We start from the raw sequence: 24114 nt of genomic DNA on the forward strand, positions 1-24114 counted from the left end.
AATGCACTTACAGAGAGTGGTGAGCATCATAGAATTTGCAGCATAGAATTTGCAGCATAGAAGGCCATTCAGCTCATTGCATCTCTACTAGCTCTCCAACTGGAGCTGTCTAGTCTAATCCCAATGTTAGTGAGTGAGCAAATGCATGGCATTTACAGTATAATGTAGATAAATGTGAGGTTATCCACTTTGGTGGCAAAAACAGGAAGGCAGAATATTATCTGAATGGAGACAGATTAAGAAAAGGGGAGGTGTCATGGTACATCAGTCATTGAAAGTTGGCATGCAGATACAGCAGGCGGTGAAGAAGACAAATGGCACGTTGGCCGTAATAGCGAGAGGATTTGAGTATAGGAGCAGGGAGGTCTTACTGCAGATATACAGGGCCTTGGTGAGGCCACACCTTGAATATTGTGTACAGTTTTGGTCTCCTAATCTGAGGAAAGACATTCTTGCTATTGAGGGAGTGCAGCGAAGGTTCACCAGACTGATTCCCGGGATGGCAGGACTGACATATGAAGAAAGACTGGATCGACTAGGCTTATATTCACTGGAATTTAGAAGAATGAGAGGGGATCTCATAGAAACATATAAAATTCTGACAAGATTGGACAGGTTAGATGCAGGAAAAATGTTCCCGATGTTGGGGAAGTCCAGAACCAGGGGTCACAGTCTAAGGATAGGGGTAAGTCATTTAGGACCGAGATGAGGAGAAACTTCTTCACTCAGAGAACTGTGGAATTCTCTACCACAGAAAGTTATAAGAACATAAGAACATAAGAATTAGGAACAGGAGTAGGCCATCTAGCCCCTCGAGCCTGCTCCGCCATTCAACAAGATCATGGCTGATCTGGCCGTGGACTCAGCTCCACTTACCCGCCCGCTCCCCGTAACCCTTAATTCCCTTATTGGTTAAAAATCTATCTATCTGTGATTTGAATACATTCAATGAGCTAGCCTCAACTGCTTCCTTGGGCAGAGAATTCCACAGATTCACAACCCTCTGGGGAAGAAATTCCTTCTCAACTCGGTTTTAAATTGGCTCCCCCGTATTTTGAGGCTGTGCCCCCTAGTTCTAGTCTCCCTGACCAGTGGAAACAACCTCTCTGCCTCTATCTTGTCTATCCCTTTCATTATTTTAAATGTTTCTATAAGATCACCCCTCATCCTTCTGAACTCCAACGAGTAAAGACCCAGTCTACTCAATCTATCATCATAAGGTAACCCCCTCTTGGGTGCCAGGCCGTTGGCCCGGCCGAAACCCTCCCTGGTGGCACAGTGGGCGACGATTTAAAATAGCAGAATCTCTCCCCTTTAACGGAGGGGAGAGCGCGGTTACACACACGCGCTGTGACATCACCACTTCTCCATTGCTGAGTGACAGCGGCGGAGTTCCTGTCCGACCGATTTTCAGCCAGTCAGCCTGGCTTTAAGTTTATGGCCCGCCCCCATTACGTCATTTCCTGTGGGACTTTGAAAAAATGTCAAAGTCCGAAAATGGCTCTTCCAACCGCATCGGAGCTCCCAGCGGTAAATACCACTCTAAAAATCATAGATGCGCCAGCTTTCTTGCACACCTTAATTTCAGCCCCAAGATGTCTTCCTGCAATTATATGGGGCCCTGGTGAGACCACACCTGGAGTATTGTGTACAGTTTTGGTCTCCGTACCTACAGAAGGATATACTTGCCATAGAGGGAGTGCAACGAAGGTTCACCAGACTGATTCCTGGGATGGGGGGGATTGTCCTATGAGGAGAGATTGAGTAGACTAGGTGATATTCTCTAGAGTTTAGAAGAATGAGAGGTGATCTCATTGAAACATACACAATTCTTACAGGGCTTGACAGGGTAGATGCAGGGAGGATGTTTCCCCCCCCGGGCTGGGGAGTCGAGAACCAGGGGTCAGTCTCAGGATAAGGGGTCGGCCATTTAGGACTGAGATGAGGAGAAACTTCTTCACTCAGAGGGTGGTGAATCTTTGGAATTCTCTGCCCCAGAGGGCTGTGGAGGCTCAGTCGCTGAGTATATTCAAGACAGAGATCGATAGATTTTTGGATATTGAGGGAATCAAGGGATATGGGGATAGTGCAGGAAAGTGGAGTTGAGGTGGAAGATCAGCCATGATGTTACTGAATGGCGGAGCAGGCTCGAGGGGCCGAATGGCCGACTCCTGCTCCTAATTCTGATGTTCTTATGTTCTTAAATCGTGAACATTACTTGATCAGATTACAGGCCAGAAAAGTAAAACTGGTCAAAAGGAATTTTAGTTCAGACATCTTCACACAAAAGTTGGTAAATTTGTGGAACATTTCACCCACCAGGGAGTATTGAAAATACAGCTGGATACCAGGCGTAGTGAGGTGCAATCATTGAGGGGTGAACCTTGATAGGCAAATGGCCTTTTCTCATCCTGGCTTTGTCTCATGTTCTTCCCTTGAGCAGAACTTTTAGAAATTGACCCAAAACTATCAATTCTGACTGAAATTCGATTTCAAGCAATGGGATTCAAGCGAAGACTGGGAGGGGAAGGCTGTTAGTGTGTTGTGTAGATGACTTTCAGCACCAAGAGCCTGTAAACCAGACTCTGCTGCTGCAAACTGCAGACAAAACAATTGCGTTTACTCCAAAGAGTTAATTGGGTAGGAGAGAGGATGTAGAATACAAGCCACTTTAACTGAATATGGTAAACAGAGATGCTATGATAAGCACCGAGGGTGAGTTTGATGGGGCTCGGAGTTGCTGTGTATTGGGTTGTTAGACCACAAGATCTGATAAACTAAATGGAAAAAGTTTTCGTTTCCTTTAACATATAATTGGTTATCTTAATGCGATCTCAACATTTTACAAAAAAAAGCTGAAAGATTGGTTGCACAGTTGCACTGTCACGTGTCAAACAGTAGTGCTGCCTGCAGCTGAAGTGTTTCTGATACAACGGTGTGAGTGTGAAGAATGAGGAGGGAACTAGAACAATTCGAGAGCACCATAATACTCGCTGTGAGCTGTGGGACTGCTCTACAGAAAGAAAGACTTGCATTTCTATAGTGCCTTTCATGACCACCGGATGTCCCAAAGCACTTTACAGCCAATGAGGTACTTTTGAAGTGTAGTCACTGTTGTAATATGAGAAACGCAGCAGCCAATTTGCGCACAGCAAGCTCCCACAAACAGCAATGTGATAATAACCAGTTAATCTGTATTTTCGTGATGTTGATTGAGGGATAAATATTGGCCAGGACACCAGGGAGAACTCCCCTGCTCTTCTTTGACATAATGCCATGGGATCTTTTACATCCACCTGAGAGGACAGACTGGTCTTTGGTTTAACGTCTCATCCCAAAGACAGCATTTCCGACAGTGCAGCAATCTCAGATTGTGGGAGCTTGCTGTGCGAAAATTGGCTGCCGCGTTTCCTACATTACAACAGTCAGCAGAGCTGGTCTCCAGTCGTCCTGGACCAAGACCTAGCCCTGTCAAGCCCGTGTGGTGGCTGGTGTGCAACGGTCACCCCACGTTAAAAAAATCCACCCACAGGCATCTTCCACCCTTCAACATGTAGTTCGGGATCGGAATATTAAGTCCTTCATTGAAACATCTGTGAACATCCCTTTTTGGTGTGGAAGTAAGTCATCCTCGATACGAGGGCCCGCCTAAGATTACAACAGTGGCTACACTTCAAAAAGTGAAGCATTTTGGCTGCAAAATGCTTTGGGATGTTTGGTGGTCATGAAAGATGCTATAGAAATGCTAATATTTTTTTCTTTTCATTTACCCACCTTTGATCCATGTCCCACACCCTTGGTACCCTTACCTAACAAAAATCTATCGATCTCAATTTTGAAAATTTCAGTTTAGCCCCATCCTTTTGAGGGAGACAGCTCCAGATTTCTATTGTCCTTTACGTGGAAGAAGTGCTTCGTGACTTCGCTCCGAAACGGCTTGGCTCTAATTTTAAGATTATGATCCTTTGTTCTGGACCTCCCCCACCAGAGGAAATAGTTTCTCGGTATCTATCTTATCAATTCCTTTTATCATATCAATATCTTGATTAGATCACCACCAGTCATCTAAACTCAGTGGTATACAAACCAAGTTTATACAGATTAACTGGTTATTATCACATTGCTGTTTGTGGGAGCTTGCTGTGCGCAAATTGGCTGCTGCGTTTCTCATATTACAACAGTGACTACACTTCAAAAGTACCTCATTGGCTGTAAAGTGCTTTGGGACATCCGGTGGTCATGAAAGGCACTATAGAAATGCAAGTCTTGCTTTCTGTAGAGCAGTCCCACAGCTCACAGCGAGTATTATAATGTAAATGAATTGGAGCCAATTTATGCAGGTGGAGTTTGGCCCACTGAAAATAGGAGCTTTGCGGATGGTGTGAAAACAGTCAGCTATGCTGAATTCAAGCTGTGAGTTTAGATATGCAAGGGCTGTGTGCTAACCCATTGCTCCATCAGGCCCTTGTTACTTGGTCTAACTTAAAGGAAAACTAACAGATATAAGCAAAGCAAAAGTCCATTCCTTTCCATCGAGTGCTCAAAATCATCAACATTTTCCCTCCCACTGTGCATTGTTGGAATCCACTGTGTCACGAGTCCACTCTGTGTGTCGCTTGCTTATCTCTCATCCAGTCAGCTCTCAAACAAGAACGATTTCCAGTGTTATTCTCAGGCCACTGAATGAGAATCCAAACATCGACCAGATCTCCCTACAATAATAATGATAATGTAAGAAAATCTTTGTGATAAATCAGAACCAACGTCTGGCATTGGACACCTCCCATCTGCTGTCACGACTATACTCACACTGAAAGACTGATAATTCGAGACCCTGTCTGCCTCTTCTGGTGATTCAGGTGGATGTTAAAGATGCTTCAGCACTATTTGAGGAGAAGTGATGAGTTCTCCCAGTGTCTAAAGCAACATTTCTCCTTCCACCAACACCACCAAAAACATATTAACTGGTCAATCATCTCATTGCTGTATTTGGGACGCTGTGCTCTAATATTCCTGTGTACAGGTGCAAATTGGTGCTCTCACTCAGACAGAGCCCCGTGGCAAGTGGAAATGTCACACTGGCCCAATAGGGGACGGTCTTCTCAAATTGGACTAAGCCGCATTATTGCTGCTATATTTTCCTAAAGTCAATGTCCTTCAAAGTTGTTGCATTTGGAAGATGGTCTGAGAGATTTAATATGGCGCTATATAACATAAATATTATATTATCCTTTTGTTGCTAACATTTTATTTTGGGCATCACCCAATTCGATTTCAGATGCTAACCCACTCCGTTATTAATCTTTTTCCTTCTTCCATTTCCTGCTGATGTTCTCCCCTCCCAAACACATTTGCTCTTTTTTGAGGTGAGATTGCAGGGGTGCCAGTCACCCTCCTCTACCTCAATCAAGTGGTAGCCTTGGTAGTGAATGACAGCGGCTTATTCACTTACAGAGTGATGGCCCACGCGATGTTCAAATACACGCACTTTCAAGGTTCCTTGGATTGACATCACTAACACAAAATCTCTCTCATTTATTTTTCTTTCTAACCCAAAAAGGCTGAGGTCAGTGGTATGTCTCTGCCACCATGAACTGGGTTCAGCAAATTCAGGGGTCAAACGAAGGGCTATCCTGGTCCGTGTGCAACTATTCGACATGGTGAACAGCTGACTTAGCAGGCAGTCAGACACCCATTGTTTGATGTTCATTTGATTGTTTATCCGGCATCTTTAACAATCAATGACAGCTTTGCTCTCTATCATGTGCTGAAACGCAACCTCTGCTAGTTGTACAGTACATGTTCTAGAATAGAATCAGCTGGCTCAGTTGGTAACGCTGCCATTTTGGGGTCAGAGGGTTGTGGGTTAAAGCCCCACTGCAGGATTTGAACACAGTCTCGGTTGTCATTTCAGTGGAGTACAGCGGGAGTGCTGAATTGTCAGATTTGGGACATTCAGCTTAATGCAAAAGATCTCATGGTATTATTTCAGGAGGGAGATGTGACCAACATTCCTCACTAAACTAGAAACAATCTGATTGGCCAGACGCCTCTTTTGCTCTTTGTGGGACCTTGTTCTGGCTGCTCTATTTGCCTACATAAGAACAGTGAGTAAACTTCAAAAAGTAACTTATGTGATAAGGTGCTGTTTATAATTGCCAGTTACTTCTTTCTTGTTTGAGGGACTGTGAGACCCTGCTTCTGCCACAATCATTTCGGGAGCCCCATGCCATGCCCATGGGTTGCAGAAGGCTGAGGTGGTCACGGTTCAGAAACATTACCATGCACTTGCAGCACTTGGCAACTGCACACAGATTGGTAACCTTCCGGGCCGGATCAGTTCTCGCCCCGGCAGGTACACCCGCCCCCAGCGGGGAATTGCCAATTGTGTCCCTCAAACGAGATGGAGCGCTGTCCCAGACACTGTCTCAGACTGTCTCAGACACTGTCGCAGACTGTCTCAGACTGTCCCAGACGCTGTCTCAGACTGTCTCAGACTGTCCCAGATGCTGTCACAGACACTGTCCCAGACACTGTCTCAGACTGTCTCAGACACTGTCTCAGACTGTCCCAGATACTGTCTCAGACTGTTCCAGACGCTGTCACAGACACTGCCTCAGACACTGTCCCAGACACTGTCTCAGACTGTCCCAGACGCTGTCTCAGACACTGTCCCAGACGCTGTCTCAGACACTGTCTCAGACGCTGCCCCAGACACTGTCTCAGACACTTTCTCAGGCACTGTCTCAGACACTGTCTCAGACACTGTCTCAGACACTGTCTCAGAATCTGTCTCAGACTGTCCCAGACACTGTCCCAGATACTGTCTCAGACACTGTCCCAGATACTGTCTCAGACACTGTCTCAGACGCTGTTTCAAGCGCTGTCCCAGGCACTGTCTCAGATTGTCTCAGACACTGTCCCAGATGCTGTCTCAGGCACTGTCTCAGACTGTCCCAGACACTGTCCCAGACACTGTCTCAGACACTGTCTCAGACACTGTCTCAGACTGTCCCAGACACTGTCTCAGACACTGTCTCAGACACTGTCTCAGACACTGATGCAGACACTGTCTCAGGCACCGTCTCAGACTGTCCCAGACACTGTCTCAGACTGTCCCAGACACTGTCTCAGACACTGTCTCAGACACTGTCTCAGACACTGTCTCAGACTGTCCCAGACACTGTCCCAAACACTGTCTCAGACACTGTCTCAGACACTGTCTCAGAGTGTCCCAGACACTGTCCCAGACACTGTCTCAGACACTGTCTCAGACACTGTCCCTGACACTGCCTCAGACACTGTCTCACTGTCTCAGACTGTCCCAGACACTGTCCCAGACACTGTCTCAGGCACTGTCTCAGAAACTGTCTCAGACGCTGTCTCAGACACTGTCTCAGACACTGTCTCAGATGCTGTCTCAGACACTATTTCAGACTGTCTCAGACATTGTCCCAGATACTGTCTCAGACGCTGTCTCACACACTGACTCAGACACTGTCTCAGGCACTGTCTCAGACTGTCCCAGACTGTCCCAGATACTGTCTCAGACACTGTCCCAGACACTGTCTCAGACACTGTCTCAGACGCTGTTTCAGGCGCTGTCCCAGGCACTGTCTCAGACTGTCCCAGACACTGTCTCAGACTGTCCCAGACACTGTCCCAGACACTGTCTCAGACACTGTCTCAGACACTGTCTCAGACTGTCCCAGACACTGTCCCAGACACTGTCTCAGACACTGTCTCAGACACTGTCTCAGACTGTCCCAGATGCTGTCACAGACACTGTCCCAGACATTGTCTCAGACTGTCCCAGATACTGTCTCAGACTGTCCCAGACGCTGTCACAGACACTGCCTCAGACACTGTCCCAGACACTGTCTCAGACTGTCCCAGACACTGTCTCAGACTGTCCCAGACACTGTCTCAGGCACTGTCCCAGACACTTTCTCAGACACTGACTCAGACACTGTCTCAGACACTGTCTTAGACTGTCTCTGAAGCTGTGTCAGACTGTCCCAGACACTGTCTCAGACGCTGTCTCAGACACTGTCACAGACACTTTCTCAGACTGTCCCAGACACTGTCCCAGACACTGTCTCAGACTGTCCCAGACACTGTCCCAGACACTGTCTCAGGCACTGTCTCAGACACTGTCCCAGACACTGTCTCAGACACTGTCTCAGACACTGTCGCAGACACTGTCTCAGACGCTGTCTCAGACACTGTCTCAGACACTGTCCCAGACACTTTCTCAGACTGTCCCAGACATTGTCCCAGACACTGTCTCAGACTGTCCCAGACACTGTCTCAGACACTGTCTCAGACTGTCTCAGACATTGTCTCAGACTGTCTCAGACACTGTCTCAGACGCTGTCTCAGACACTGTCTCAGACGCTGTCTCAGACACTGTCCCAGACACTTTCTCAGACTGTCCCAGACACTGTCCCAGACACTGTCACAGACACTGTCTCAGACTGTCCCAGACACTGTCTCAGGCACTGTCTCAGACTGTCCCAGACACTGTCCCAGACACTGTCTCAGGCACTGTCGCAGACACTGTCTCAGACTGTCTCAGGCACTGTCTCAGACTGTCCCAGTCACTGTCCCAGACACTGTCTCAGGCACTGTCTCAGACTGTCCCAGACACTGTCCCAGACACTGTCGCAGACACTGTCTCAGACTGTCTCAGGCACTGTCTCAGACTGTCCCAGACTGTCCCAGACACTGTCTCAGGCACTGTCTCAGACTGTCCCAGACACTGTCCCAGTCACTGTCCCAGACACTGTCTCAGGCACTGTCTCAGACTGTCCCAGACTGTCTCAGACACTGTCTCAGACTGTCTCAGACTGTCTCAGACACTGTCTCAGGCACTGTCTCAGACTGCCTCAGACACTGTCCCAGACACTGTCCCAGACACTGTCTCAGACTGTCCCAGACACTGTCTCAGGCACTGTCGCAGACACTGTCTCAGACTGTCTCAGGCACTGTCTCAGACTGTCCCAGACTGTCTCAGACACTGTCTCAGGCGATCCCGAGGTGTCAGTGCAGTGCAGAGGTCATGTGAATGTTCAGCGTGACGCTAACGCACGACAACTTCCCCCCCCCTCAGTTAAAGGGGAGGGCCGCTGCAGACTCTGCAGGATCTTTGCTGGCCACCACTGGGCCAGCAGTGACAAACTCCACCCACCCAAAGAGGAATGCCGGGCTGAATTATGGTGGCCCAGTCGAGACAAGGGCTGCCATTGTCGGGCCGACAGTGAGTCGGCCGACAAAAAATAAAGGCGATACTGGTCACTAGATGCGTGCCAGCCTGCAAAACCAATCCTGGGGTGCAGCGATAACTTCAAATTGCCCCCAAAATCTCAGGGGCATTTGCACCCTGTTTGTGCCTCCGAGCAGCCCTATCAGGGCGCAAAGGGGGCCAATTTTGGCCCCTTGAAGTCCCCACTATGGATCTGATTGGGCACATTGGTCGAGCTGTGATCACTATGGATCTGATTGGGCCGGTTGGTTGAGCTATGATCACTATGGATCTGATTGGGCTGGTTGGTCGAGCTGTGATCACTATGGATCTGATTGGGCCGGTTGGTCGAGCTGTGATCACTATGGATCTGATTGGGCCGGTTGGTCGAGCTGTGATCACTATGGATCTGATTGGGCACGTTGGTCGAGCTGTGATCACTATGGATCTGATTGGGCCGGTTGGTCGAGCTGTGATCACTATGGATCTGATTGGGCACGTTGGTCGAGCTGTGATCACTATGGATCTGATTGGGCCGGTTGGTCGAGCTATGATCACTATGGATCTGATTGGGCACGTTGGTCGAGCTGTGATCACTATGGATCTGATTGGGCCGGTTGGTCGAGCTGTGATCACTATGGATCTGATTGGGCCGGTTGGTCGAGCTGTGATCACTATGGATCTGATTGGGCCGGTTGGTCAAGCTGTGATCACTATGGATCTGATTGGGCCGGTTGGTCAAGCTGTGATCACTATGGATCTGATTGGGCCGGTTGGTCAAACTGTGATCACTATGGATCTGATTGGGCCGGTTGGTCGAGCTGTGATCACTATGGATCTGATTGGGCCGGTTGGTCGAGCTATGATCACTATGGATCTGATTGGGCACGTTGGTCGAGCTGTGATCACTATGGATCTGATTGGGCCGGTTGGTCAAGCTGTGATCACTATGGATCTGATTGGCTTACTGTTTTTTAAAATCATCATCTTTGGATTGACTGACTGCCCTCAACTCAGCTCCCACAATGATGTCACACAGATGTAATTGCCATGGCAACCAATATTTAAAGTTGCTACCATACACAAAAAAACCTCCTGCAAAGCCAGATATATTTTTGCAGCATGAGATGAATTTCATGCAAATTAATTTAATGTGAATCCCTCACACTCAACATCAGTGTAACATAAAAAAGCACGGGATGAGTGAAGGTAATTGAACACGCCCAGTCTATTCCTCCAGGGGCACTCGCCCTAGCCCAGACTCTCCCCACTCACTGAATCCCCTCCCTCAGCCCATGTACACTCTCCCCTCCCTCAGCACATGTACACTCTCCCCTCCCTCAGCCCGTCTACACTCTCCCCTCCCTCAGCACATGTACACTCTCCCCTCCCTCAGCCCGTGTACACTCTCCTCTCCCTCAGCCCGTGTACACTCTCCCCTCCATCAGCCCGTGTACACTCTCCCCTCCCTCAGCCCGTCTACACTCTCCCCTCCCTCAGCACATGTACACTCTCCTCTCCCTCAGCCCGTGTACACTCTCCCCTCCATCAGCCCGTGTACACTCTCCCCTCCCTCAGCCCACGTACACTCTCCTCTCCCTCAGCCCACGTACACTCTCCTCTCCCTCAGCCCACGTACACTCTCCTCTCCCTCAGCCCACGTACACTCTCCTCTCCCTCAGCCCACGTACACTCTCCTCTCCCTCAGCCCACGTACACTCTCCCCTCCTTCAGCCCACGTACACTCTCCCCTCCCTCAGCCTGTGTACACTCTCCTCTCCCTCAGCCCACGTACACTCTCCCTCAGCCCACGTATACTCTCCCCTCCTTCAGCCCACGTACACTCTCCTCTCCCTCAGCCCGTGTACACTCTCCTCTCCCTCAGCCCAGTACACTCTCCCTCAGCCCACGTATACTCTCCCCTCCTTCAGCCCACGTACACTCTCCTCTCCCTCAGCCCGTGTACACTCTCCCCTCCCTCAGCCCGTGTACACTCTCCTCTCCCTCAGCCCACGTACACTCTCCTCTCCCTCAGCCCACGTACACTCTCCTCTCCCTCAGCCCGCGTACACTCTCCTCTCCCTCAGCCCACGTACTCTCCTCTCCCTCAGCCCGCGTACACTCTCCTCTCCCTCAGCCCACGTACACTCTCCTCTCCCTCAGCCCACGTACACTCTCCTCTCCCTCAGCCCGCGTACACTCTCCTCTCCCTCAGCCCACGTACTCTCCTCTCCCTCAGCCCACGTACACTCTCCTCTCCCTCAGCCCACGTACACTCTCCTCTCCCTCAGCCCACGTACACTCTCCTCTCCCTCAGCCCACGTACACTCTCCTCTCCCTCAGCCCACGTACACTCTCTCCTATCACGGACTTCATCCCCGTATCCGCACTATTCAACCACAAATAGTTTGATATCTCTGCCTATACTTATCCCCATAACTTTCAACGCTATTCCTCTTCAGATGCTTTGAAAGATGTTCTTTAATAGTGAGACTGTTGGAAGTTTAGAAGTCTTTTGAGAACAGAGTAAGAATCTGCAGGTAGCAGGCAGAAGGATAAACAAATGCGGAAAGTACCCAGAGTGCAGTTTCAGCGATGAGCAGCTAACTGCAGCCCGGTGATGCACTGCTGCAGCTCTGACTCTGTGGAAAGACCATATATCCTGGATAACTACCTGTGCTCCCTGCTGCTATTGTAAACAGAATTCACTTAACTGCACTCCATCAAAGGCGAAAGATATCATAAGGCTGAGGTGTCCTTGGCATCTTATTCATTCGATTCCTTTTTGTTGGTCACAGTACACGCAGGGTTAAAATTTGTTCAGAAGACGAGGGGAGAAAACTAAGACAGGAGTCTCACACGCATTGGAGAAGATGCTGCAGTCAAAGATATGGGAAATGAGTAGAGAAAAGCTGTAATAAAAAGAGAAAATATAGCAACTAACGTCATTACTGAAGTGTAACTTTCCTTTGTAAATGCATTTTTAATCACCTTACAAGGCAGCCAGTCATGTTGGTGTATAATTAATTAACTCACCTTTGTTGACTACACAGATAATATTAATCAGGGACATCGTACAACTAAAGGATCAATTAGATTACATGCTTCTCGGAACAAAGCCAGAAGCAAGTTATTAAAACAGGACTCCAGAGTAAGTGATGGCAAGCAGGCAGCCTGTCAGTCACGTTTCCTGAGTGAATAATTCCCTATTGCTGTCGGAGAGCTTGGTTCTTTCCCCTCCACTCCGTGGGTGCTGGCTGTCCTCTGGTGCTTTATCCAAGCTCCCCATTGAGCTTAGACAGCGAGTGTCATCAGGATATTCCACTGGGGAAGGATCGCAGCTAAGCCCGGGTCTTCCCACGTGCACACTCCCAGCAGCAGCTCCTGATAGTGATCAGGTGAAACCCTGGCTGATACCCCCCTCCACGGCCCCGGGCTCTGTGGGCAAACGTGCCCGTACTACGGGGCTTGGAGCCACGACTCCAGGGATCCCATGTATTGGGAATGGATGGAAACCTGTGGGCAGCGTATGCCCAAATTCCTGATATGCTCTGTGGTGGGAGTGTGATTTTATAAAACTACCTCCCTGATCTGTATGGCTCAGTAACATATCGAGCTGTGCACTTATTTTACTGCAGCTATGTGGCGAGACTGGAGAAGTTGGGGTTGTTCTCTTTAGAGCACAGATGGTTAAGAGATTTATCAGAGCTGTTGAAAATGATGAGAGGGTTTGATCGAGTAAATAAGGAGACACTGTTTCCAGTGGCGGGAGGATCAGTAACCAGAGGATATTCATATAAAATAATTGGTAAAAGAACCAAAAGGGAAAAGAGCATAATGTTTTTATGCAGCGAGTTGTTATGATCTGGAACGCGCTGCCTGAAAGGAAGTAGATTCAATCGTAGTTTTCAAAGGGGAGTTGGATAGGAAAATTCACAGGGCTGTGGGGAAAGAGCGGGGGAGTGGGACTGATTGGATCGCCCTGTCACAGAGCCAGCACAGGCTCGATGGGCTGAGTGGCCTGCTCCTGGGCTGTGTGATTCATGAAGCCTGTAAATACTATTGTTGGAACCAGTTGAGACAACCCTTTGTATCTAAATTCAAGAATTTATTTTTACACTCACAGCGGTTCTTGATGAGAATAAACGGCCTCGATTCCCTTCCCTGCCGTTCCTGGTGTGTGACATGAGCCCGTCCCAGTACATGGGGCTTATTAAATGCAGAGGATAACGCAAAGTGGTATGGGAGCGCCATCACAGTGGGATTTTGTGGGCTCATTCATCAGGCAGACTAAAAACAGAGCAAGCAGACCAAAGGAGTTTTAAGAAAGGTGCTACTTCTGACTTTAAAAGATTCGACATGTGGTCTCACGACATAGTGCAGTTGCAACAATGAACCAAGACTCGGATCATTGCCTGGATGCAGTCCAGCTGTTCGGGTACAGATGCTACATAATCCTGACCATTGAGGATTATAGAGGTCAGTGCACAGCACAGTCCTGTGTGGGAACCCATGGTCTCATTAAAAGACCCAGGCACTACACGTTCATCAGTACCGCACCTGCAAACTGTGACAAGCCCAGTACATGAGCTCAATGAGGTGCATGTTCAGGTGTCCAGTAACCAAGCAAGCACGGAGGGATGGGGATAGAAAAAGCCACATTCAAAACCCATCAAAATAAGTTATTTGTGAGGCTTTCATAACAGCAACATTTAAAAAATAAATTGAAGTGGTCAAAGGTTTTATTGGTCAAGGTATAATCTAAACAAATGATTTCATAAAGGATGCATCAAACCCCATCAAAAATAAAATGACACCTTCATTCCAGAATTACCTCATTATTTGATTTGATGTCAGATATTTGAAATAAGCTTGCAGAAGTAAAATAATATTATTTATCTCCTGCCCTTTGTCATGGAACCCAATATGACTCTGAGTGGCTCTTGCTTGAAGGCCAGTTGTTGGTACGACCTTGAACGTTCTCTCTCATCACATCATTTCTTCTCTCCTTATCATCAATACAATTATGCTCACCGTTACTCTGAACTTTCCTCTCGTGTTTCCCGCCAAGACTCCGACTATACCACCTGACACGCTCTTCCTCTTTCCTACATTCTCAATAATGTTCAAATCGAGAGTCGGTGTTGTCTTCTACTTTAATTCATTCTTTCACTGCGGGTCTCTTTACCTCTCTCAAATCCTACAAACTACAGGCTACAACCAAAGCGTGGCACCAACAAATCCTACCGCATGATTTACTTGTCTTCTCTTCCTATTCTCTTTGGTACTCAGGGTGCCTTGCATTACACAAAGGGCAAGACTACTACTTGTTCCACCACCAGGTGCTGCCAGGTATCAGTGTCGTTTGCCTCCTTCACTCAGTTTGGGGCAGCTTTCTCATTCCTTCATCGCACAGCCAGCCTTTGTTCCTCACATCCCCAGCGTTCAGGAATTGCTCCATACATGATAAAACAAGCGCTCAATGCCCCATCTACATGTACAAGGCTCTTCCTCCCTGCATCTCTGCACTCAACCATCGGTCCTGTATATTTAGCAGTTTTCTATCAGAGCTTCATGTGGTGATAATGTTCTTTTCTTTGCCTTTAATGAAACATAACTATTACTAGAGTTGCATTCTGAATGAACTCTCCAAAATTGTCATTTCATCAGATTTGTTATTTTCTTCACATAACAGCTTCTACATTCCAGGAGCAAATCAACTCTTTGCATTTTGGTTTCACCTTATATTTAGATGTTTTAAATCACATTCATTTAAAATCTTTAAGAGCAGGTTATTAGTTCAACGTTTGTTGACCAAATTCTTCCTCACCTACTGGGTCGGCCCAACACACAAACTTCCTCTTTATGTGGGTTCGGCTCATTTCCATATCAGATGGGTGTACCTGATGGTACAGATAAGGCAGAGGTACTTCCCATTACAGTGGCTGTAGAGGTCTGGGACATACCCTCACAGAATTGCTGATAGCAATGTAAGCACAGGTCTGGTATCTCTGTTATCAACACAAGTATATCTCTGGGCGTAGTCTAACAAGCTATGTCCGGTATCTCTCCATTGCTAACACCGGTATATCTCTGGGCGTATTCTACCATGCTCTGTCAGGTATCTCTTCATTGCTAACACTGGTATATCTCTGGGAGTATCCCAACATGCTCTGTCAGGTATCCCTCCATTGCTAACACTGGTATATCTCTGGGAGTATCCCAACATGCTCTGTCAGGTATCCCTCCATTGCTAACACTGGTATATCTCTGGGAGTATCCCAACATGCTCTGTCAGGTATCCCTCCATTGCTAACACCGGTATATCTCTGGGAGTATCGCAACATGCTCTGTCAGGTATCTCTCCATTGCCAATCAACTGACACTGATACAAACGCTGGGCACCTGTGATATTGCACACGAGCATCTTCACACCTTCAGAAGAGAGGAGGGAGAAAAAATGTTTACCAAATTCCCTCACTACAAGCACACAAAGGGGCCATGTAAAACCTGTGTGAAGCCAATATCCAGTGCATGTTTCTCAACAACAGAAGTATTGTCATTACTCAGAATGAGAGAAGGGATATTGAAAGATTCTCTAAACTGGCCAGACACTTTAACCAACAACTATTTGATTGAATTGAAAAGGACTTCACTCAGGACTCCTACATACAATGAAACCCGTATTTCCGGACACTTTAATAAAACAACCTGCTCACGCATTTGTCTACTTTCTTGCATATAAAAGAATCAGGATGCTGCCCTTGAGGGCCCGAAAAGGCGGGAGAGGACGAAGGGTGTGGGAACAATAGGTTTCAATTTTAATACAGATTCAGCTGTGGCTCAGTGGGTCGCACTCTTGCTCTGAGTCAGAAGGTTGTGGGTTCAAATCCCACTCCAGCGACTTGAGCAACAAACTAGTCTGACATTTCAGTGCAGCACTGAGAGAATGCCGCACTGTTGGAGGTGCGGTCTTTTGGATGCGAGTTCCCATTTGCCCTCTCATAAATTATCCCATGGCACTATGTGAAGAAAAGCAGGGCAGTTCTCCTGATATTCTGGCTAATATTTATCTCTCAACTAACATCACTAAAACAGTTGGTCATTTGTCTCATTGCTGTTTGTGGGAGCTTGCTGTGCACAAATTAACAGCTACGTTTCCCTACACTACAACAGTGATAACACTCCAAAAAAGAATAATTTGGCTGTGAAGCGCTTTGGGACATTCTGAGGTCATGAAAGATGCCATGTAACTGCAAGTTCTTTCTTTTACCGATTGTAACACACAGCTAGGCTAAGCAGTCACTCTCCAATACAATCTCAATCTCTTTAGAGTTACCTTTTGTAGCAATCTGCATTTATTCCTTGCATTCACCAGTCACCTGCCTTAAATATCCAGTTTGTTGCTGTCTTAAAGGTGAAATGATATTTATCTAGTGTTTTATCTCTTTGATTCATTGCTCATCTGATGTTTTGCTCTAGTTTAGTGCTAGTCTTGCAGCTTCTGGTTACACTACCTCATCATCCATATCTCCCTGTTTTTCTCATGCCACAGCTGCCTCAGGGTGTGTGCGGCAATTTTTTCCACATGCCATGTTTAATTATCTTTTATGACCTTCCATTAGCCTGTTTCTGCACTGTTCTCACACAGAAATTGCTCTATTAATCGAAGGTGATCTTTCCCTCGCTCCCTATCATTTGGCACTGTGTAATTTTTCTCTGAATACTTTTTTGCATTAAACAATCATAGTTGCTCTTGATCCACTTAATGTCAGAGCCTTTGTTTCTGTCCTATTTCAAAAAGGGAATCATGAGTTTGAACATACCGTTAAAAACATCTCCATATGATAATTTTCATGTGTACATCCATCACGACTGTTTTTCACCACCGATTCAATCTTCCTACCCTGGTCACATTAGCTATGTCAGGGCTTTTCACCCTTGTTACAAGGTACATGAAATGAGTTGAAACATTCAATTCCATTCAAACTAACGGTGGATACAAAGCCAGCTCCTTAAAGGTGGGGTTGAATTGTAGCTGTTCAGTTCTGGATCAATGAGCCCAGTTCGCCTGATGATTTCTTCATCCGCTTAATCTATTTAAAAAAATCATTCTGGGGATGTGACCGTTGCTGGCAAGGCCGGCATTTATTACCCATCCCCTAGTTTCCTGAGAAGATGGTGATGGGCCCTCTTCCTCAACCCCTGAAGGCTGTAATTCTTTGTCGCAGAGGGGCTTGCTGGGCCACTTCAGGGGGCAGTTAAGCATCAACCATGTCAGGAGTCACATATAGGCCAGACCGGGTAAGGACGGCAGGTTTCCTTCCCTAAAAGGACATCAGTGAACCAGTTGGGTTTTTATGACAGTCCGACAGCTTCATGGTCACTTTGATACCTTTTTTTATTTCCTAAAACCGTGTTTAACTTCTTACCCAAAACCATCGTTGGAGCACCATCAGCAGCAGAATTGGAGCTGTTTAAAAGATGGTCCACGCCCACCTTCTCAGGGCACCCTGGGATGAGCAATAAATATGGCACCTGAAGCAAAATGTTTAAAGAACTAGATGGAGCACTAACATTGTACGCACCTCTGTTCTATCATGAAATAATCTTGAAGATATTGAAGTTACTTTGTTGGATCTTGGGGATTCAGTGGAGAATAGAAAGGACGGTGGGATGCAGGATGCACACTTTGCCTGAGTTAGGGCACAGGTCATGGTTTGTGAAGGAGCAGAACAGCAGGAGAGCTGCCGAGCAGTCGAATCATGCATTGCTAAACAGTACCCACCGAGCTTCAGCAACAGGGGAGCGGTAGGCAGAGGGAGGTTATGAAGCTGGGTTAAAAAAAAAGTGGCCTTGGTAAGAGAAAGAGTATGAGGAAGAAAACTGAACGGAATCACTGAAGATCAGCATCTAGTTGATGAAGTTGATGCGAGTGCTCGCGGGATCTGCAGGAATGGCTTTGCTTATGCCAGCATTATACTGGAGGAAATTTTGGTGAAGAAGAGTCTTAATGTCAGCTAGGCAATTGGAGAGAGTAGGCAAATCCTTGGGATCTATACAGCTTGCAGAAAAATAGAGCTGGGTTTTGTTGGCACACATTTGGAAGTTAAGCTCACACTTCTCGGTGACATTGCTGAGGGGTAGGATGGAAAGGCTTGGAGTGCTTTGTACCAGGTGTGGCCACGGGAGGAGAAACCAATGGTAACAGTACTTTGTTGCAACAGATATCAGCAAGCCAGGAGATGCAATCCAATGGACTGTGGAGGAGAGGAGGTCAAGAGGAGACAACAAGCCACAAATGTATGGTACACACAATAAACAGATGTTGCACGGTGTCAGGAACACTGTTGCTTCACCTTATGATCTGAGCTTATATCTGACCTACATTCACAGAGTGAAAGTCAAGTGTCCCGGGGAACATGGCCTTACACCTGCTGGGATCTGCATTTGAATCCAGTACAGACAGCAGGATGAAGTACTCTCCCCCTCTGATGGGAAACTGATTGCTGCAGTGTCGAAGATTATTACCCATTTAACATTGGGTCTGGATTTAAATCCACCTTGGTTAAAAAGAGACACTGATCTTCTCACTTTGACGGAGGTTAGGTGATGGAGCGTATTAGAACACTATCCTTTCACCTCTGTCCCTGACACAGGTTAATTGTCTTCTCTCCCTGCTGGTGCAAAGCTTTTCATTTACCTATTTCCCTGTACCCAGGACAATATTATAGCTTTTTTTTTTGAACAATTTGTAAAACGAATTCAACTTACACAGAAAAACAAGATGTGCGAAAGAGAAATATATCAAGGGTCCAATAATAAGCACTAATCTGTGGTCGTGGTTTCAACACATATGTGGAGGTGACCATCACCAATGAATTGCGGAATAGTTGCCGTGGGAATATTTGATGCAGACATGCTCGCTGGAAATATGCTGATGAGACTTGAGGCCCAACATGAGCCGAGCCTTGTCCTCCGCCCACTGCTGCACATTCCGTGCACAGCACCTACTTCAGGCCGAAACAATTTCCCGGCCAGTGTTTCCCAAAAATATTTTTGAATGAATCTACCCGTTGACCTACATTGCTTTCAGACCAAGTTAATCTCAGAGTGACAATCTCACCAGCAAAGGCTGGCCTATACTGAGACACACAACACATCGACATTCTGTGCAAGTATAGCTGCGGTGATAGGTCACAACCGTTGCACTGACTCTGTAGTGATGGTGGGTTTTAGGCTGCTGAGAGGGGGGCTGTGTTAATAGAGCACCATTATTTAAACAGAATTCCTTTGAAATGCGACATGCAATTTAAGTAACTGGAAAAGAATTTGAAAAATCCATTGTACAACAAAAAAATAAGGTCGGTTGATTTTTGATCTCCTCCCCGTACGCTTCCAACAACCTTGCTCTGAGCTGCTCCAGTGTTGGTGAATGTTACGATTTAAGAAACAAAGCATAAGGGTATCGCCGGAACACATTTGCTACACTGCATATAACTGCTGCACACTGTCAGATGCTGTAAATCTTAACCAGCAATGAAAAACAACTGGGAGAAAGCATTAGACAATGCTCTTTTGTTTTTAAAGTGCATGAATCTTTTATACCTGATTGGAGTAGCTTTTAACAGCCCCATGAGGCAGCTGACCCAATTTCTTCATTCTTGCTTTCCATCAATGTGATTAACTCCCCCACTTCCCAAAGAGACTCATGTCACAGTGTGTTAGAATATTGTCCTTTAACCTGCGTGACCTGCTCGGGGTCGAAGGGAACCCAATTGAGACTGAGAGGATGAAGATCGAATCTCACTGATGGATGCAGAAAGCCACATGTTGAGCCAGTGGATAACAAGCACGAAACTGGCCTTATTTGGCCCCAACTTGGCAATTCCACTCATGAAGGCACAACTGGCAGAATGGATATGTTCCATTGGTCCCGCTGTGGGCCCTGCTGGTGAGATTGTGCTGCACGCCAATTGTTGAGATAATGCAGAACCATTACAGCCGTAGGCACTGAACAGAGACTACATTCTGAAAAGCATCAATATTAATGATAAAATGTCCATTCGCATCCTTAATAATTCATATCTTGACTGCAACCTTATTCTGAAAACCAAAGCACACCACTGACTTAGCAGAGCAGTTGGGAGTTATTGTTTTGGTCCACTAGATTAGTCACCCACAAGAGCAATAAAGATAAGGACTATTTGGCTCATCTTAGTTCATCCATCCAGAACAGCTCGACAGCCCCTTGCTCCAGGAGTGCTGTTTCATTGTTTATTGAATCGTTCCATGGTTTTTGCCTCTGTCTGAGAGTTTATTCCAAGTGTTGATCGCTCTTTGTGTGAAGAGGCTCCTCCTGACATCAGGTCTAAATTTACCTTTTACAAATTTGAACCACTGTCCACTCTCCTACTGTCACAATTTAGTTAGAAATAATTTTCCAGATACACATTTTCCATACCATTTACTAGAATATACAATGGTCAACTCTCAGATCCCATCTTTCCTCACAACCCAGGCCTTTAACCCTAGGGATCAACCTTATTGCTCTTCTCTAAATTGCCTGTGACCATGGTGACTACACTTGGACAGAGTATTCAAAGCATTCGCTACATTACAACAGTGACTACACTTCAAAAGTACTTCATTGGCTGTAAAGCACTTTGGGACATCCTAAGGTTGTGAAAGGTGCTACATAAATGCAGGTCAGGCTTTCCTTTTATTGTTGTCTGACTAGAGCACTATAAAGTTTGATGCTAACTTCCTCTAACATACTGTGCTGTTGTGGCTGTACATTTCATAGAATAACATACAATTTACAGCATGAAAAAGGACATTCAGTCCAACTGGTCTATTTTCAGACATCCATTTGCTTTTTTTGATTTCTGTTGTGCAGTAGTTGGACATGTTGAGCATTCAGGCTACCCAGATTCCAAAGTCTCTTTCAACTTCATCCTTTGGCATTTCAATATCATTCCTGAAGTACGTGTGTTGTTTATTCTCCCTTCCCCTACAATTACATTTTATCTGCCACTGTTGTGTCCACTTGTATATTTTGTCCCAACTGATTTTGTATTTCTCGAGCTACCAGACCATGTTCATTGACTGACTCTCCTGCCTGATTTAATCTTTAGAGCGAGCAGAAGCAGTACAAGCACATTTTTCGTGGGCAAATTCTGTGAAATTTCTCTTTACCCTCAAAGACAATTAGGGAAAAAAATCAACAAAATCAACATTACAAGCAACCCTAACAAGTTATACTCTGTGGACCATATCCCCATAGTCTCACGAGGGGTGGAACTGGAGAACGTTGAATTATTTACGCCAATATTTGAAGCACAAATGAAGTGCAAAGTGTCTTGATCTGAAGTGATGTCCAATTCTACTGTGTATCCATATGTCTAGCAACAAATGGAAGAACTAATGAATTATACACTGAAGATACTCAGTCAGATTGGAGGGACTGTGCATTGTACTTTGAATGCGAAGCCCCAAATACAATGAAGTAACATGAGTGAGTTATACAGCTCTTCCCACACTGCGTCCAGTCACCTATATCTCATCAACATGACTCGATCTTATTTTTATACCAGCAACAAATCTGCATTTAAAAATAAACATTTGCTAGTTTGGAAGACTCCGTTTTGGAAACGAAACATCCCCATTTGAGGTACCCAGTGTCAGCATCATGTACTCCTGGATACAGTACAGTACAGTACAGCATGCTGCAGACTAAAGCTGTCTCTTCTCTATTCCGAGTGACCCAAAGCTCAGAAGACTAGGTTACATCTGCCTAGTATCTAGGTCATACCTGTTCTGAAGTGGCACAGTTATAACCAAGGGATGTCAGTCAGTGCTCCTGAGTTGCATCATGTATTTTCTATTGACATTGGGTATAATAAGTGAGATAGCCTCTCACTCATAGTCATAACCAATTATATCGAAATGACTTCTCAATTTTCCAGTTTGGCAATTAATATTCACTTTGATATTCCAGGAAGTGCACGATGTTGCCTAGATTAGCTGACCTTTCTGTGCCATTTTATAATTACTCATGTGGAATGTTTAAGTAAGTAGCAAGCGGCTGATGACAAAGCACAGATAGTTTTTAAAGCTCATCCTGAAATTAGCATTTAACTACATTTGCAAGTATTTCGGAAATCAAGTTTGGAATCTTAAAGTAAATAAAGAGAAACTTTAAGATTTTTAGTTTCAATTTTTTTTTAAACCTGGATGTTACATTCATTAAAACTTCCGTCATCGTCGCTGGGTCACAATCCTGGAACTCCCTCCCTAACAGCCCTTCACCACACGGACTGCAGCGGTTCAAGAAGGCGGCTCACCACCACCTTCTCAAGGGGCAATTAGGGATGGGCAATAAATGCCGGCCTTGCCAGCGACACCCACATCCCGAGAATGAATATTTTAAAAATGACTTGTCTGATATTCTACTGAACTAAATGATTTAGAATCAGTAACATCTTGGATGCAGGAAACTGCCTGATATCATCCTGACTGAGAGGGAGAAAGTAGAGTTCCTTACTGACACACACAGGCAACACTGATCACAGGCCACACATCTGCAAAATGACTAATGATTGAAAAAAGTACTTAACCTTTTTCAGAAGGTGTCAGTGCACTGCCCACAATCCTATAGAAACTAGTGCTGCAGGACCTCCTCTTCCAAATCATCGAATCTCACAGCACAGGAGGAGGCCATTCAGCCCATCGAGTCTGTGCCGGCTCTGTGACAGAGCGATCCAATCAGTCCCACTCCCCCCTTTCCCCACAGCCTCGCACATTTCTCCCTTCAAGTATTTATCCAATTCCCTTTTGAAAGTTACGATTGAATCTTCTTCCACCACCAACTTTTCAGGAAGTGCATTCCAGATCATAACAACTCACCGTGTAAAAGAATTCTTCTCATTTCCCCCCCACGGATTATTTGCCAAATCTCTTAAACCTGTGCCCTCTGGTTACCGACCCTCCTGCCCCTGGGAACAGTTTCTCTTTATTCACTCTATCAAAATCCTTCATAATTTTGAACACCTGTATCAAATCTCCCCTTAACCTTCTCTGCTCTAAGGAGAACAACCCCAGCTTCTCCAGTCTCACCACGTAACTGAAGTTCCTCGTTTCTGGGACCATTGTGGTAAATCTCCCCTGCACCCTCTCCAAGGCCTTGACATTATTCCTAAAGTGTGGGGCCCAGAATTGGACACAATACTCCAGCTGGGGCCAATTGGCCTGGGTTTTTAATCTGATTTTTTACCTCTCCCAGGAGATCGCGTGGCTCTGGTTGGGGTGGAGTGTAGAATGTTGTGATACAAGGGTTATTGCGGTTGTGTGGGGTGAACTGGTTGGGCTGGGTGCTCTTTACCTTTCCGTCATTGTTCATTGTTCATTGGTTTATATGTAACCTTTAGGGCTGCTGACCAAGGGCCATGTGGCTTTTTGTCAGCCGGCGGAGACACGATGGGCCAGAATGGCCTCCTTCTGCGCTGTAAATTTCTATGTTTCTATGTAAACACAGTTTTATAAAGGTTTAGCATAATGCTCTTGCTTTTGTACTCTATGCCTCTATTTATAACACCAAGCATCCCATGTACCTTTTTTAACAGCCTCATCAAATTGCCCTGCCACCCTGAAAGATTAGTGAGTGAACCCCCAGCTCACTATTCCTGGTCTCACTTTCAACACCAACCTCGGTATTGCAGCAAGTCCACTTCCTATCATTACCAAGAGGCTAATGCAACTGGGGCAGAACACCAATATCTGCAAAGAAGGGTTTCACTTTCAGATAATATAATTGAAAATGAGGAAAAGGTATGTTGCCTATCAAAGATAATGCAGACGCCAATGCCTAC

The 24114-nt window shown here is 46.1% G+C and overlaps 1 protein-coding gene across 7 annotated transcripts in view; it reads right to left on the bottom strand.

Moving 5' to 3' along the window:
• Nucleotides 1–24114, bottom strand: part of tox2 (TOX high mobility group box family member 2) — a 274812-nt gene that overhangs the window by 148041 nt on the left and 102657 nt on the right. Inside the window, exon 1 of one of the 7 annotated variants that reach the window (XM_070896487.1) lies at nt 11959–11983. The exons of the other annotated variants lie outside the window; for them this stretch is intronic. The gene's annotated coding sequence lies outside the window, so the exon portion shown is untranslated. Of the gene's footprint in view, nt 1–11958; nt 11984–24114 lie in introns of those variants that run through there. 7 annotated transcript variants of the gene reach the window in all.

The sequence above is a fragment of the Pristiophorus japonicus genome, chromosome 12, assembly GCF_044704955.1.
Source record: "Pristiophorus japonicus isolate sPriJap1 chromosome 12, sPriJap1.hap1, whole genome shotgun sequence".
Lineage (NCBI taxonomy): Eukaryota > Metazoa > Chordata > Chondrichthyes > Pristiophoridae > Pristiophorus > Pristiophorus japonicus.